The sequence below is a fragment of the Pseudopodoces humilis genome, chromosome 1, assembly GCF_049639895.1.
Source record: "Pseudopodoces humilis isolate 2021_Gansu_Grassland_sample_001 chromosome 1, ASM4963989v1, whole genome shotgun sequence".
Taxonomy (NCBI): Eukaryota; Metazoa; Chordata; class Aves; order Passeriformes; family Paridae; genus Pseudopodoces; species Pseudopodoces humilis.
In genome coordinates, this window is record NC_142200.1 from 32,902,007 (window position 1) to 32,916,494 (window position 14,488).

At 38.1% G+C, this 14,488-nt stretch overlaps 1 protein-coding gene across 10 annotated transcripts in view; it reads right to left on the reverse strand.

Annotated features, from left to right (window-relative positions):
- Nucleotides 1-14,488, reverse strand: part of SULF1 (sulfatase 1) — a 184,488-nt gene that overhangs the window by 93,517 nt on the left and 76,483 nt on the right. For 7 of the 10 annotated variants that reach the window (XM_088060696.1, XM_088060686.1, XM_088060688.1 and 4 more), the window contains one exon: nucleotides 4,773-4,870. The exons of the other annotated variants lie outside the window; for them this stretch is intronic. The gene's annotated coding sequence lies outside the window, so the exon portion shown is untranslated. The remainder of the gene's footprint in view (nucleotides 1-4,772; nucleotides 4,871-14,488) is intronic. 10 annotated transcript variants of the gene reach the window in all.

A 14,488-nucleotide genomic window follows, 5' to 3' on the forward strand; every position in this document is an offset into this window, starting at 1 on the left:
CGACTTGGTGTGTGGGTTGACAAGAAGCTCAGCATAATCCAGCAATGTGCACTTAGAGCCCAGAAAGCCAGCTATGCACTGGGTTACATCAAAAAGAGAGTGGCCAGCATGTCAATGGAGGTGATTTCATCCCTCTACTCCACTCTCGTGAGACCACGCTTGGAGTGCTGCATCCAGCTCTTGGGGCTCTCCACAGAGAAGGACATGGAACTGTTGAAGCACATCCACAGGAGGGTCATTAAGATGATGAGAAGGCTGGAGCACCTCTTCTCTGAAGACAGCCTGAGACAGTTGGATTTGTTTAACTGGAGAAGACGATGTGCCAGGGAGACTTTAGGAAAGCCTTTCAGTGCTGAAGAGCAGGGGCAGGGGGGGAATTTTACAAGGATATGTAGGGATAGAACAAGGGGGAATGGCTTTAAAGGCAAAATGATCAATTTAGATTAAATATTAGGAAGAAATTCTTCTCTGTGAGGGTGGTGAGGCACTGGAACAGGTCACCCAGAGAAGCTGTGGTTGCCGTATCTCTGGAAGAGTTCAAGGCCAGCTTGGATGGGGCATTGAGCAACCTGATCTAGCAGAAGGTGCCCCTTCCCAGGGTGGGGATTTGGATCTAGATGATTGTTGAGGTGTCTTCCAATCCAAACCATCCTATGACTATGATTCCATAATAATTAAAATCCAAATTATTTTATAAGGCTACTTTGAATTTTTGCAAGAAAAATGTTGAGATACTTCTGTATCAAGTTACTGGCACCAGAAGTGTATGGCTGAAAAAAATCAGTTCTTCCTAAGTGTTTATCTGATAGGAAATATTTGGGAGGGGGTGGAGGATATAATGACACATACAGTTCTTCTACAAAATCCACCTTAAAAATATTTCTTACATGAAATATTGTAAGTATTTTTATCAGACTATGCATGTCTTATTTTGGTGCCCTTACATGGTTATATTTCTCCAGTAAATAATGACTGATACTGGACAGGAAGGAAGTGACTTGGTTCTTACAGGAAAAAAAACCAAAAACCACCTAAATGTAAAAAAAGGTTCATAAATACCTCCAGAGACTAGCAATTTCACAGCCTGATCTTGAAATCCTATGAGTAAATTCAGAAAAAAGTTCCTGCCTTCGTTTCGGTGCAGGCTGGGAAGGAAGCTATTTGGATCTCTTTTACTCTTGCCCGTGTCTCTTTTCCCGAGCACGCTCTGAGCACACTGCCCACCGAACTGCTGACCGCCTGCTCCTCATTAAGGCATGCGGTGCACAGAAACACGCCGGCAACAAAACCAATGAAGCAACATAATCAGCAGCTGAGAACCCCTTCCCTCTAAGTAGCAGGAGGAAACGAAGGAGAAAAACCTCATCCTTTCTCTTTGCAGCTCTACTGGTGTGAACTAATTTAATAGGGATGAGCAGCCACAAAGGCAAACAAGTTAAGTGACATGTGGTAGGTTACAGATATACTAAAAAAGAAGCCAAGAATCTTCATTTTCACAGCTTCTAAAGGGAAAACTCTGAGATCACAGACTTTCTACTGTATTGACAGTCTGCAGAAAAACCTCCCTCTAGATCTTAATCAACAGTTTATATAGAAAACATGGGAAAGGCTTATGTGTGAGAGTGAGATGGGAAAGAAAACCAAACGGAAAAAGCTCTTGTTTACCAGGTCAGATCAGAAATAAGGTGTAGGCAAGCAAGTCACAAAATGGAGAGGAAAAGAAGAGGCAAATTTGTGTATTTTTCTAATATCTTATTTTATCAGCTATAACTATTGTAGTTAGAAATAATTTACTCTCATGCATTTAGGGGGACCCCCCCCCTCTTATCTTTCAGCTAATAATCCCATTCTACATAAAACACTTTTCCTAACTGAGAAACCTGACAACATGAGAGGAAAAAGAACCAGTTTTGTTGGCAAAAGTGGAATATGTTGCTCAGAGAACTAAAGTCACTGATGGTAGAGATCACACAGGGGGTATGCAGAAGCAACTAGCTTCTTGTCATGCTAGTTGGCAGATAATCTTTCTATGGGTGCATGTCTGAACTTGTATAGGCATGCACCTCTGTGTTAGAGGACTTTTCCTAAAGAACCCCCCTATTTTTGACAGGTATTTCCTTGTGACCTTTCAGTAGGAGAGAAAGAAAAAGCCTCTAGACAAGGAGATGAGGACACTTGACAAGATTCTGGCTAGAGAAAAGCTGATTACAGATTCACCACAACTTGGCTGCATCCTGTGTAGAGAAATAACAATGAGGTACCACAGCACAGAAAAAGGAACCCTACAAAAAGATATAGCTCTGCTGAACACCTGCAAGCTGGACTCTCAGCAACACCTTGCTGATGGGCCCTCCTCAGTGTGCACACAGCAAAATGGTGATGCACTTGCACTGAACTGCAAGAAAATGTTACATACTCTAATGCTCTATGTGTATGTTCCTCAGCTTCCTAGCCTCTCCTAGCAAACTACTGACACAGTTGGGATTTTTCTGAATTATTCTGTGAGATCCATCTGACCATCTATCCAGCTTTCTCTTGGAGATCCTACTGGTCAGCCCTATATTGACCTCATGCAGACTCATTCTCTTAAGTCCTGTAACTTGTGAGCCATTCTAGCTCTCATTTCAAGATCATGCTCATTTGAGATGGACTGAAATAGGTTTTTCAAGCTCTTTCACTACCCAGAAATAAACTGGGAACCCTATATATATATTTGGAACTGGGACTGGGATAAATGTGTGGGCAGTAATGGAACTACATTTCTAAAAAATCTGATCCCCAGGGTTCAGTTGAATTCAACTTAACTGAATTTGGCTTCTGGAATGTCAATGGATAATGTGCCAGGAAAGCCTTTGCACTGAGAGTGTCATTAATATATTATATACATGAGAGACATGATTTTTAAGCTTCAGGTCAAAAAGTTGCCTTTGCATTTTTCTTGGAACTTTCCAACTATTTTATCCATGGTGCAAGCGATAACACTTTATTTCATAATAAATATTCTAAAGGCATTCCTAATACTGACAAATATTAATTACATTTATGTACATTCACAGTTATGTGTTCATTGTAGGAGACACTCTGACCCTAAATCTGTAGAAAAAAGGTATGTTTATAAATTTTTCTTGTAAAATCTCTCTAGAACAGCAGATGATGTAGTCAATGAAGAGTGAACTGCTGAAGTTTCACATTAGATAAGCAATGTTCGAGCTTTAAAAAAAATAAAAATTAACCTTTGGATCTGTAAAAATTGCTGGAATTCTTCCAATATAACATCCTTCTTAAGATTATTTGAGTTTCTTGCTTTTGGTAGACTAAGAACATGACCAAAATGATCACTTGTCATTTCTTTGAGTAGGACTGAAAGGTATGGCAAATAATAATCTGATCCAGTCTCTTCATCAAAATCAAGAACACCCATCTATATTATAATATTTCATAACTTCCACGTCTGTGGAAATCTGTGGCATGGATTTTCTTGGCCTTAGTCTGGTTAACCTCTTCAAGAGCAGCCTAGGAAAATGATAGATAAAACTTATAGATAAACGTGGTAGAAATTTAGATAAAGCCGGGAGAGAAAATTAGGATGGAAATTAAATTAATGACTGGATCACTGGTGTAGGACAGCCTGGATATTCTGATATGCTGCATGTAAGAAAATAATATCTGCTTTATATGGGACCATTATGCAGCCACACATCTGGAGGGAAAATAAAGCAGATAGAATAATCTTATGTTAATTCTAGTAATTATGAAACATTATCTGAAGATCTTGAAATTTAGATATTTTGTAATTAAAATGAACTATGAGCAAACATGTCAGAGAGTAACTGGTTCCGAGAAAACTCCTTACAAAGACTTGCATGTGAAATAAATTTGATGTATACCAGCTGTCTTTCACTGCTAGCAGTGTCTTAAGTCCAAATTTACCTCTGCCACACATGTACCTGTGATTAAATCACATTCATTTGCAAATTGTTTAACCAGAAATGCTTTATGTAAATGAGGTGACAGAAAATAATATAGCTGAGGGGAAAAGATAAATCTCAGAGCATTTCAAACTTCCTGCTCTGTATTCTGTCATGTGGCTTTATATTTTTATTTGTAAAGCTGAGATGTATGATTTGATACTCAGTCTATTGCCATAATTCCAACATCACGAGGTCACCACACAACTTGCTCTGAGTTCCACCAAAAAGTCAGCCAAACCTTGAAAGTGCATAACTACCACAGATACTTTGGAATTGCTTTGGCAGAGTCACATAAGACAGCTTGCATAACCCTTTTTCTTTACCATGACCAGCTGCATAGAGTGAGATTAGGTTCAAGTTTTCATACTCATCATGTTCACATAAACAAGGTAAAATTCCAAACCATTATTTTTGCTTAATGCATATTTTTCCCTGCAGGAAAACTTCACTTTTATCTTGACATAACTGAAGCCTATTCCTTTTTGTAAACTCAAGACAGGCATACATTTTTTCACAGGATATTATTCAATAACCACAAAACATAGAATTCCTGGATGTCTTAAAAAATAGAAAGTTAATAGTAGCAAACCTCGGATTACTATCTGTGTAATCATTTACTGGGTTACTAAAATGTGAAGGGTCCTTGTGTTAGTCTTGAGCCTTTAAAGTCTGGCAGAATAGAACCTCCAGAAGATTTACTACAGCTTAATTATTGACCTGACATAATACTTAAACTATGTAGCACAAACTGATGGCTTATTTGGTTTAAGTAATTACGGAATACACATATTATTTTTGTACCTTTGAAAATTTCCTGGAGTTAATGTGCCTTGGTTAATTTTCATAGCATTGGATAGAAGTCTGTATGTCTTGTTCAGTGAATTTATTATGGGCAAAACCTGCAAAAAGGGGAGAACACATGAATACTTACAACTACTAGGAATCACAGTATTGAAACACAAGTTCTGTTCATACTGGGTTTAGAATTTGTTTGCAAAATTTAACTTATTAATTCATATTTACTTTGCTGAATCACTCTTCAGAACCAAGTTTATCCACATATAATTACTTTGCTTGCAACTTAGCGTGTTGCTTTAGTTAAAATAATTGAAAATCAGACCCTTAATATACCCAGATTCGAATGAACAGTACAAACACCTAGATGTCCTTCACTAAGTTGTATTGTCAGGATATTTTCTGGGAATATTTGTATTTTTTTAATTGAAATTACTGTTTTGGAGATACTTGTCTTAGCTTTCATAATTGTTCATTTGTCCTTCACCAAAATGAGATAATATTGAAATCATATATAAATTAGCACAAATGATTCCATTTTGTCTTTAGGCATCTGAAAGGTAGCTACCAGTATCTGCTTTATTAATCTGAATTCCTTGGTCATCTTCTTCCTTTGATAAAAACTAACTGGTTAATATCTACTTTCTCCACTTCTGAACTGAGCTGCTATTAAGATTCCAGATCTCAGAGGCGACTTCAATCAGGAGAAGGTTTCTCTGACAGAAAAAAAGAGCTTTGCTTCATTTATTTTCATGAACACCGGAAATATTTTGTTGACATGAGCCATAGTTTCAGCCTCAGCTAGGCAAAAGCTTCTGACAGAGGCGACATCACCTTCCCCCACCATCCTGGCAGCGAGTCTCCCCTGTGTGTGTCAGCACAAATGCTCCTGGGGCTGAGGGGAGCCAGGTGAAAGAGATAATCTGGACAAGTACTGACCATGCCAGCCAAAACCATTAGACAAAACCAGCAAGCAGCATTATTTTTCAGATGGGTCAGCTCTTTCACTTGGCTCCCTGTGTTGTCACACTGGTTCCAGTGGTCTCACAGGAAAGGAGGAGAACCAGGGGTCACCACACCAGAAGTTGGCACGTGCAGCTTGAAGCCCTCACGTGGGCACTGAAACCACCAGACAGCGCTTTCCTGCCTAAAGGTCAGCCCATCAGTCACAAGGGCATCTCTCTAGACTTTCTCTTCCTCTGTCATGAAGTCTCTTTGTCTGCCAGTCTGTCTGCTCCCCTCCTCTAGGATCTCTCTCCATCTGGTGCACCACCCTTCTGGGAAGAACAGCCAGCCCCTGGCTGCCCAGTGCTTGTGCACTCTGGAACAGCTCAGAGGGCTGACTTTGGTTTTGGAACGCTCATTCTTTACTGTTTCTTACAGCTGTTTGTAAGGGCAGTGGCAGAGAAGTCTATCTCTTTTGAGGCTGGTGAGTGCAGTTAGATTCCTCTTTTGAGAACTTCTGAAAGGTCAAACTGAACCTTATTAGGAAAGCTCTGGTGACTTGCACAGACACCAGCAATGCGAACAATGAACACAGATGGGGAGCATTATTTCAGTCACAGCTGGGTACCTGGGACCAAAAAAAAAAATATCCCAGGAAAACTGGGGCATTTGTAGCTCCCAGGGAATAGGAGTGGGAGGAAAAAAAGAAAGAATGAACTCTCCCTTCAATAAACCCAAACTGGAGATAGCATAAATCAAAACTGAGGAACCTGAAATACATACAAGCCTAATATGCTGCTACAAAATGAAATGTAACCTTTTCTTCTCTAATGCAGAACAGGTTAATACAGTGGCATAAACAGTGGACTCATTGTCTCAGTTAATTGGAAAGGATTGTGAATTTTAAATCATCAGTTTTTAGACAGCCAAGATGTGAAGGTCTGAATAAGTTTAAATCAATAGCTGCCAGTATTTGGGAACTTAACAAATTACCTCATAGTTATTAGTATGCCATAAATAAGTACCTGCAGTATTATGGTCCTCTAAATCTTACCTTTTTCTTATGCAAGAAAGAAATATTATCATTATTTTCCCACTCTCAGTTCAGTCCCTTTTTTTTCTGTAATAAATAAACCAATGGAAAACTATAACAATTTCTAGGCAATAAACTTAATAACATTTTGAAAGAAAAAAACCCAAACAAATCACTTTACCTATACATTACTTCTAGGAGTAAATCCCAGTACAGTAAGAAAAACATTGCATACAAGAATGTTTTCTTGAGCTGTCGCATAAACTTCACTGGGGCCATTGTCCCAAATTTCAGCAGGGAGTAGTTACAGAGAAGTACATTGGTACTGCAATTTTCTCCATTTATAAACAATTCTTTTTCTTATTTGATTATTTTCTTGGGAAGATTATATGGGCAGTATATAGTATCTACGGAGGCAATAGCTCTCTAAAGCTGCTTCTGCAGGTGCAAAGCAGAAATCCAGCAAGACTTATTTAGATTCCAGCCAGTAAGTTCAGTTAAGCCTGCTTCCTAATAAATCAAAATACAAACCAATGTGCTGTTAGGTTTTCACTTTGGTAGTGGTTTTGAAAACCAGTAGCTCTTCTGCAATTTTACCTTGAAAATTTAAGCTCAGAATCTCTACTTAACACTCTTAATGTTTAAAAAATGCACAGGCATGAAGTAACTAGAGAAGTGGAAATTAATGTTATTATTGTATTACATAATATGTGGCTTTGGATCTCTTTATTTGAAAGATTAGTTTGTCCAGCTTTTAATAATGTATTATTTTTGTTGTTTGGTTTCCAGTTTTTTAGCAGGGCAGTAATTGCTAGGGTAATCAGACTGAAGGGGTTCTTTGACATTGTCAGTAGCTGCCATTGAAACTTTTTGCTCACCATTAATGTCATATAAAGCTATGGGCAACTAATGAAGACTTGTCTTGCTCTCTGGATACTCTCAGCACTCTTGGGCATGTGTATAGCTTGGGTTGAGAGGTTAGGCATCCAAAAAAGGCACTTTCACAGTCAGTGACCCTCAGCACAACTTGGCTGTCCCAGTGGCCACACAAGCTCTCCTCTGACCACATCAGAGGAGCCAGCAATGCTCTGCCAAACTTCTGAGTGCCATAACTCTTAGGTGGCCAGCGCCAGGGATGGGTGAGTGCACCGAGACCCTTCCCACAGGAGCTGGTTGAATGAACAGTAATGTTAGAGCAACTTTTTTTTTTCCCACAGCAAGATCTGTGATATAATGAAAGGCCAAGAAGTCAAAAAAGACATGATTTTCCACTTACTGTATAAGCTAGACCAAGCTTTATGATGTAAGAATATATCAGCCATCTGCTGTGGTCCAAGAGGATGTGAGGGAAGGATAGGTGTGCAAATACTACAAAATGATTAACCATATTATCCCTTCTATTTTAAAACATTAGTGAGGCCTTACTCTGTTTTCTTACTGTTATTTGTTGTAGCTGGAGGGGTGGGCTGTGATGCATAAGGCCAGATTTTTAGCCTTGATAATGTGAGTGCAAATCACAGAAATGGTGACTGTGTAGAAGTACCAAAGGATGAATTTTGGCCTTTAAATTTACTATTAAAATGAGTATTTTTTGCCTATTATTGTTGTTGTTATGGGAAACAAATAGGGCAAAGAACTTTTTGGAAGGAAAGGGCTTTCTAATGGCCAAGAATGTAATAGCAAAGAAAATAAAACAAATTATTAAGATGAAATCAAGCTAATGAAGAAAGCAATGGTTAGAGCAGAAAATTAAACAGAGAGATGTTTAAAAAACCATGTTCACTGTCAGTAAACTGACTGCGTTCAGACAAGAAAATATCTTTTTTTCATTTGTAAAAATATCTCCCTCTTTCACTGAGAGAAATAGATGATTTTATATATATATATGTATATATATATTATTATTTTTTCTCACTAGTCACTAAAGATATTAATTTCAAGGACATGATAAGACAAAATCAAGAACCACTTAATTGCACTGTCTGGGGTGAAACACGGACTTTAAGAATCTCTTTGTTTATACATACAAAAGAGTAAGAATATCAGATGATGAAACAGAGTGATGAAGAAATAAGCCCTTGAATGACATATAGAAGAGTCAAACAGCACTGGAATCAACAGGAATCTTTCTATTTACCTAAGTAAGCACTGAACAAGTCCATACAGAGCAGAAAAATACATACAGAGATAGTAACTAGCATTGTCAAAGTTTCCAGATACCTGTTTTCCACATTCATAAACATGTGAAAATACAATGCTTTCCTATAGGTATACAAAAGAGTTCATTATGACTTAACTTTTGAGAGGAAGTTATACCATAATTTTATTCTATGGAAAAAAGGATTAATTTTTAGCTTTAAATATGGCTGTGTTTAAAGAAATTGCATTAGAATTTAAATTTTTTTCTTACTTTTATTCCTCAGGTTTCTGAGTATCATTTAGCACCAAAATTCTTAATTCAAGTTCTTAATACAGCCAGGAACTTTGTCACAACACATTTCCAAACTGTGGTACAGATGGAAACTTAACAGCATCCCATGATGAGAAGGGCTTACAGCAGGCTGTAATACATAAAATTATTATTTATTGTTTCTGCCTTTGAACAGCAGGAGTTTAGATACTGCCAGATGGCATATTGTTTGGGAATTTGGGGAAACGTAAATGCATCTGTGACACTGAGAGAAATCCTCCCTGTATAACATAGATAGCCCATAAAACCTAAGAGAGGTTACTGGGTGCAGGACTTTTTCCACACCTGGGACATGTTGGTGATAGAAAGTTTTCCAGATCATTCCAGAAATGGTAATACATGGTTGTAGCCATCTCCTGGGGCTGCAATAATCTCACTTAATTTCACAAAAGAAACACTGTCACAAAGCCTCCAAGGAAGACCTGAGGAACTGCAGGGAGTGTTGTGTGTGATTCACTTCATCTCAGACCTAAGTTTATACACTCAGTTTCATGCCAGAAGGGAGGTCTTTCAGAAAAAAGGAAAATACCAGAGCTACATCTTCCTACAGACTCAGCCTGAGACACATTCATTACCTCCTCAGACCTATGATGTACAAACAATGTCCTTATACAGCAGCTTCCCATTTCACTCAGAAACAGCTCTATTCCAGCGGACAACTTGGTGATTTCTGTGTGCATTTCCATATGTATAAATATTCTATACATAAGTTAGAAGACCAAGATGTTGCAGATGTAACTCACTGAAAACAGAATGATCTGGAAGATATTTTGGTGGTGGACTTCACAATTGCCAATAAATGGACAGCAGAATCCAAATCCAGTTACCCAATACTTTTTTATTTTTTGCTGGACCATCTACAAGAATGATGGCAGAGCTGCCTGAGGAACCATAATTTATGCAAGCATTGAATTTTCTTCTGGCTTTGTCTTTCTCATTGACTTCAGTAGGCAGTAGGAGGTATTTCTGGATAAGGATATAACCTAATATTTCTCAGAACTGCACTCCATTATTGACATATAAGGGACCTACAGTGTACACAGAGCTCCCCCACTGCCTGGCACTGTTATCAGGCCATCTAGCTCATAATAGATGGAGAAGATAGAGTAGTAAAAAGGCACCAAACGTCAGCAGCTTATGACCTTTACTGACTTCAGCACTCGTTTAGCAGTATTGCCATCACAATGGAAACATCTATTGCTTAAAAAAAAATGTATTGGCCTATGAAGATCAATACAACATCTATTTCGTTATGCAAAACAGTACAGTTATAACTGATCTCATATGCTTTTAGGTATTCATAACTCAGTAGGATTATCTCAGTAGGCTAATTTGTAAGCATTTTTGATCACTTACTGCTGAAGATGACTTGCTACCAATATCCTGGATATACAAAGAGCAATTCAGCATCAGTCATTAAATGACCCCTGATGCACATTTCTAGGTGAGAAGATACAGAAGGAAACTACTTGCTGTCACCTTTTTGATGAGTAAATACTGCTTTTAGCCATCATGAGCAATCCACTTAAAAAAATTAAGCATCATCAATATTTTTTCTCCTAAAACAACCTACTTCAATAATTTGATTTTTCATTATTTTAGTGGATACAATTAAAAATTAAGGTAGCAGTTGAATGTTTGAAAAACATGGTAGCCTGATGCAGGAATCTATTTTGCTACACTGTGAAAAAATTCTGGCTACAGGATTCAAGTCTGCTTCCCAGTGCTTTGCTAGCCAGCTGGTGACAAAACTAGACACAACTCTCAGCTTCAAAAGAACAAAGGGGGAAATTCTGCTTTCTAACATAAATGTAGAAAGCAAAATCAAAAATTCGAACACTAAAACTATTAAAGTAAAAATACAATAAAGTCAACATAGTAGGCAATAGAAATATAATAAGCACTCTAAAACAATAGAAAAATATTAAGTTCAATATAACTTTATTACTTTATATATAATTTGTGATTTTTCTTCCTTGATATAACCAGTGGGGTTAAAGTGTTGATGGATAAGGAAAGAGCAACCAATGTAATCTACCTGAATCTGTTCAAAACATGTCTCCTTCTCTACAAACTGGAAATGTGTGGATTTGATAGACTGAAAACTTTTTGGATAAAGAATTGGTTGAGTGGTAACACTCAAAGGGCTGGGGTCAGTGGCTCAATGTCCAAGTGAAGAACAGTGAAAAGAACCCCTCAGGGGTCTGTATTGAGACTGGTACAGTTTAACATCTTTGCTGGTGACAAGGACAGTGAGACCGAGTGCACCCTCAGCAAGTTTGTGTTAGACACCAAGCTGTGTGGTGCACTTGACACCCTGGAGGTGGGGATGCCACCCAGTGGGACTCTGACAACCTTGAGAGGTGGGTCCATGCAAAAATTATGAAGGTCAACAAGGCCAAGTATGGAGGGCTGAATCTCAGTTGAGGTAATGTGGGCACAAGCACAAGCAGGGCAGAGAATGAACTGAGGGCAGCCCTGGGTAGAAGGAATTGGGAATGTCGGTTGACAAGAAGCTCAACATGATCCAGAAATATGTGTCTGAAGCCCAGAGAGCCAGTTGTGTCCTGGGCTGCATCAAAAGAAATATGTCCAGCAGGTCAGGGTTGGTTATTCTTCCCCCCTATTTCCCCTCCACTCTGCTCTCATGAGACCCCACCTGGAATGTTCCATCGAGCTCTGGGACCCCCAGCACAAGAAGGATATTGAACTGTTGGAACACACCCACAGAAGGGCCACCAAGATTAGAGGTCTGGAGTACCTCTCATCTGAAGACAGGCTGTGAAAGCTGGGGTTTTTCAGCCTGCAGAAGAGAAGGTTCTGAAAGGACCTTAGAGAAGCCACTCAGTACCTAAAAGGGGCTTACAAAAAGCTGGCAAGGGACATTTTACAAGGGCATGAAGGGGCAGGACAAAGAGTAATGGCTTAAAGCTGAAGGAGGGTAGGTTTAGATTAGACATTAGAAAGAAATTCTATACTATGAGGGTGGTGAAGCCCTGGCACAAGTTGCCCAGAGAAACTGTGGATGCCCCATCCCTGAAAGTGTTCAATGCCAGGTTGTTTGGGCCTTGGGCAACCTGGTCTAGTGGAAGGTGCTTCTGCCATGGCAGAGAGTTTGGAACTAGATGATCTATAAGGTCCCTTATAACCCAAGCCACTCCATGATTCTATGCATCTATAATTGGTTTTATTTGGCAAGTGTACTAATACTGAATAGAACTAAAGACTTTGTGAGGATATTCCTGTTATCGTCATGCCAAAAACATCAGTCACTGAGGAAAGGAGCAAAAAATACATGTCATCTTAGAAACACCAGAAGGGCAACAAATTCTCCTTGACATAGACTTCTATATAACCATTATAATTTTTCACGGTGTAAAGCATTCCCATGTTTCTAGTATGCAATTGTGAAGGTAGAAGACAATTAATTTTCATTTGAGGGGATATCTATCTTAGTTTAGGTGTTTGGAAGACCTGGCAGCCACAAAATAGACTTAAAATGTTAACTGATACTCAAAATACATGAGGGGGGAGGAGAAACAGGAAATTTCTTAGTTGTGACTTGATGAGGGTTAATGAGCCCTCAATTATGTCTGTCCTTTCTTGGTTGATAAAATATGAACATATTCCTCTGCCTTACTGTTCTGGCAGATTTTTTAGCAGCAAAATACAGCTTTTTGCTTAGTAAGAAACACAACCTACTGACAAGGTTTTTTTAGACAGAAAAATAACTCAGGGGTCTTATATAGATTTTCCTATATTTCAGTACTTAAAGTAACAAAGACAGTGGGACTTGAAACCTGACCACTCCTTATCGCCTTCTGAACACAAAGAACAATGTCACTACAAACAATGAATCTAAAAGCAAGATGACCTTCATTAAAAAATTTAATGAGAAATTGAGGAAAATGACACATGAAGGCAAGGAAGGAGGGAAGGAAGACTACTTGCTGGAAATTTGCCTCTCTTATTTGGAGAATGCAGAAGTTTACTAGGAAAAGACAGAAAAGAAAATAAATGTAAGTAATAAATCTTTTGTGCTAGCTCGTTAATGTCTGTGCTTTTTAAAATTTTTATTAGTTTTTTTTTTTAAGAAATGTGGAACCATTCCATGGACACAACTGAGCTCTGCCTTCTGTTAAGGGTTGCAGCACCATTGAAGTTTGAAATAATTTAAGCGGTTCTGTTGTGCTTTCAAATCCCCCCACCTTCTTTTTTTCTTTCAGTGGATTGAAATGTGACCAAATATCAGCATGACTGTGAATAGAAAAGATAATTCTCACACGACATTCTTCTCAGTGCTTTGGGGAAAATGCACACATACAAACACATTTGCTGATGTCTGATTCAAGATGTGAAAAAAAAAAAAGATAAATCTATGAGGTTTTTTTTCTGAAATTGGAAACACACTTTAAAACTCTCCTATGATTTGTTTTGTTTAGGCTAATTATGACTTCTGCTTTATGTTGCCATGATAGACACTAAACATTTGCAATGTATTTACTGAGATTAAAAGAATTATGGGATAAATTTGTATCTATTATGCCATTAGCCTTAAGCAACACTGCTTTAGTAATCAGAGGGAATATATTTTTATAAATCAAAAAGGTGAGGAGAAAAGGTTACCAGTGTAACCAGACATTTTGCATTCTCGATACATTACATAATAAAGAGTGCTAGCAAACTTTGCTCTTCAGGGAAAAAAATACTCTTCTGTTGAAATATTATGTTGCTATATTGACAGAGCTGGATTGAAGACGGAGGCAAAAAACTCATGGATTGGCTGGGAAGTACAGATTCCACTCTCTCTCTCATTTCTGTACAATTTTTTTATTTTTGTGTCATTACAATGAACTTAAAAATGGGAAATTCTTGAAGTAAAGTGTGTTCAAAAGAGTGAAATCTACACAAAATATTCTAATGTTAGCGATACGGGGATTTACTTCTGTTGTTGTGCCTCTCACACACATGCACACAGAAAAAACATTCACTTTCCTTATTAAAACATGATGGTGGAACCAGTTTTTACTAAAAACAATTTTTCCACATCCTACTCACAAAATCTAAATTAGATTAGAGTCAAGCTTCAGCTACATTGTCTCATCTTCCAGGGAGCAGGCTTTTTTTAACATCAATGTATCTTTTGAGTTCCTCCAGCCATATGAAGAACTGTGAAAAGTCTTAGCTATAAAAGCTATTTTAGATCTTAAAAATTCATGTCTATGTTCTTTCATGCAGCTTTTCTATTGTATATTGTTAATTTTTCCTTAAGTC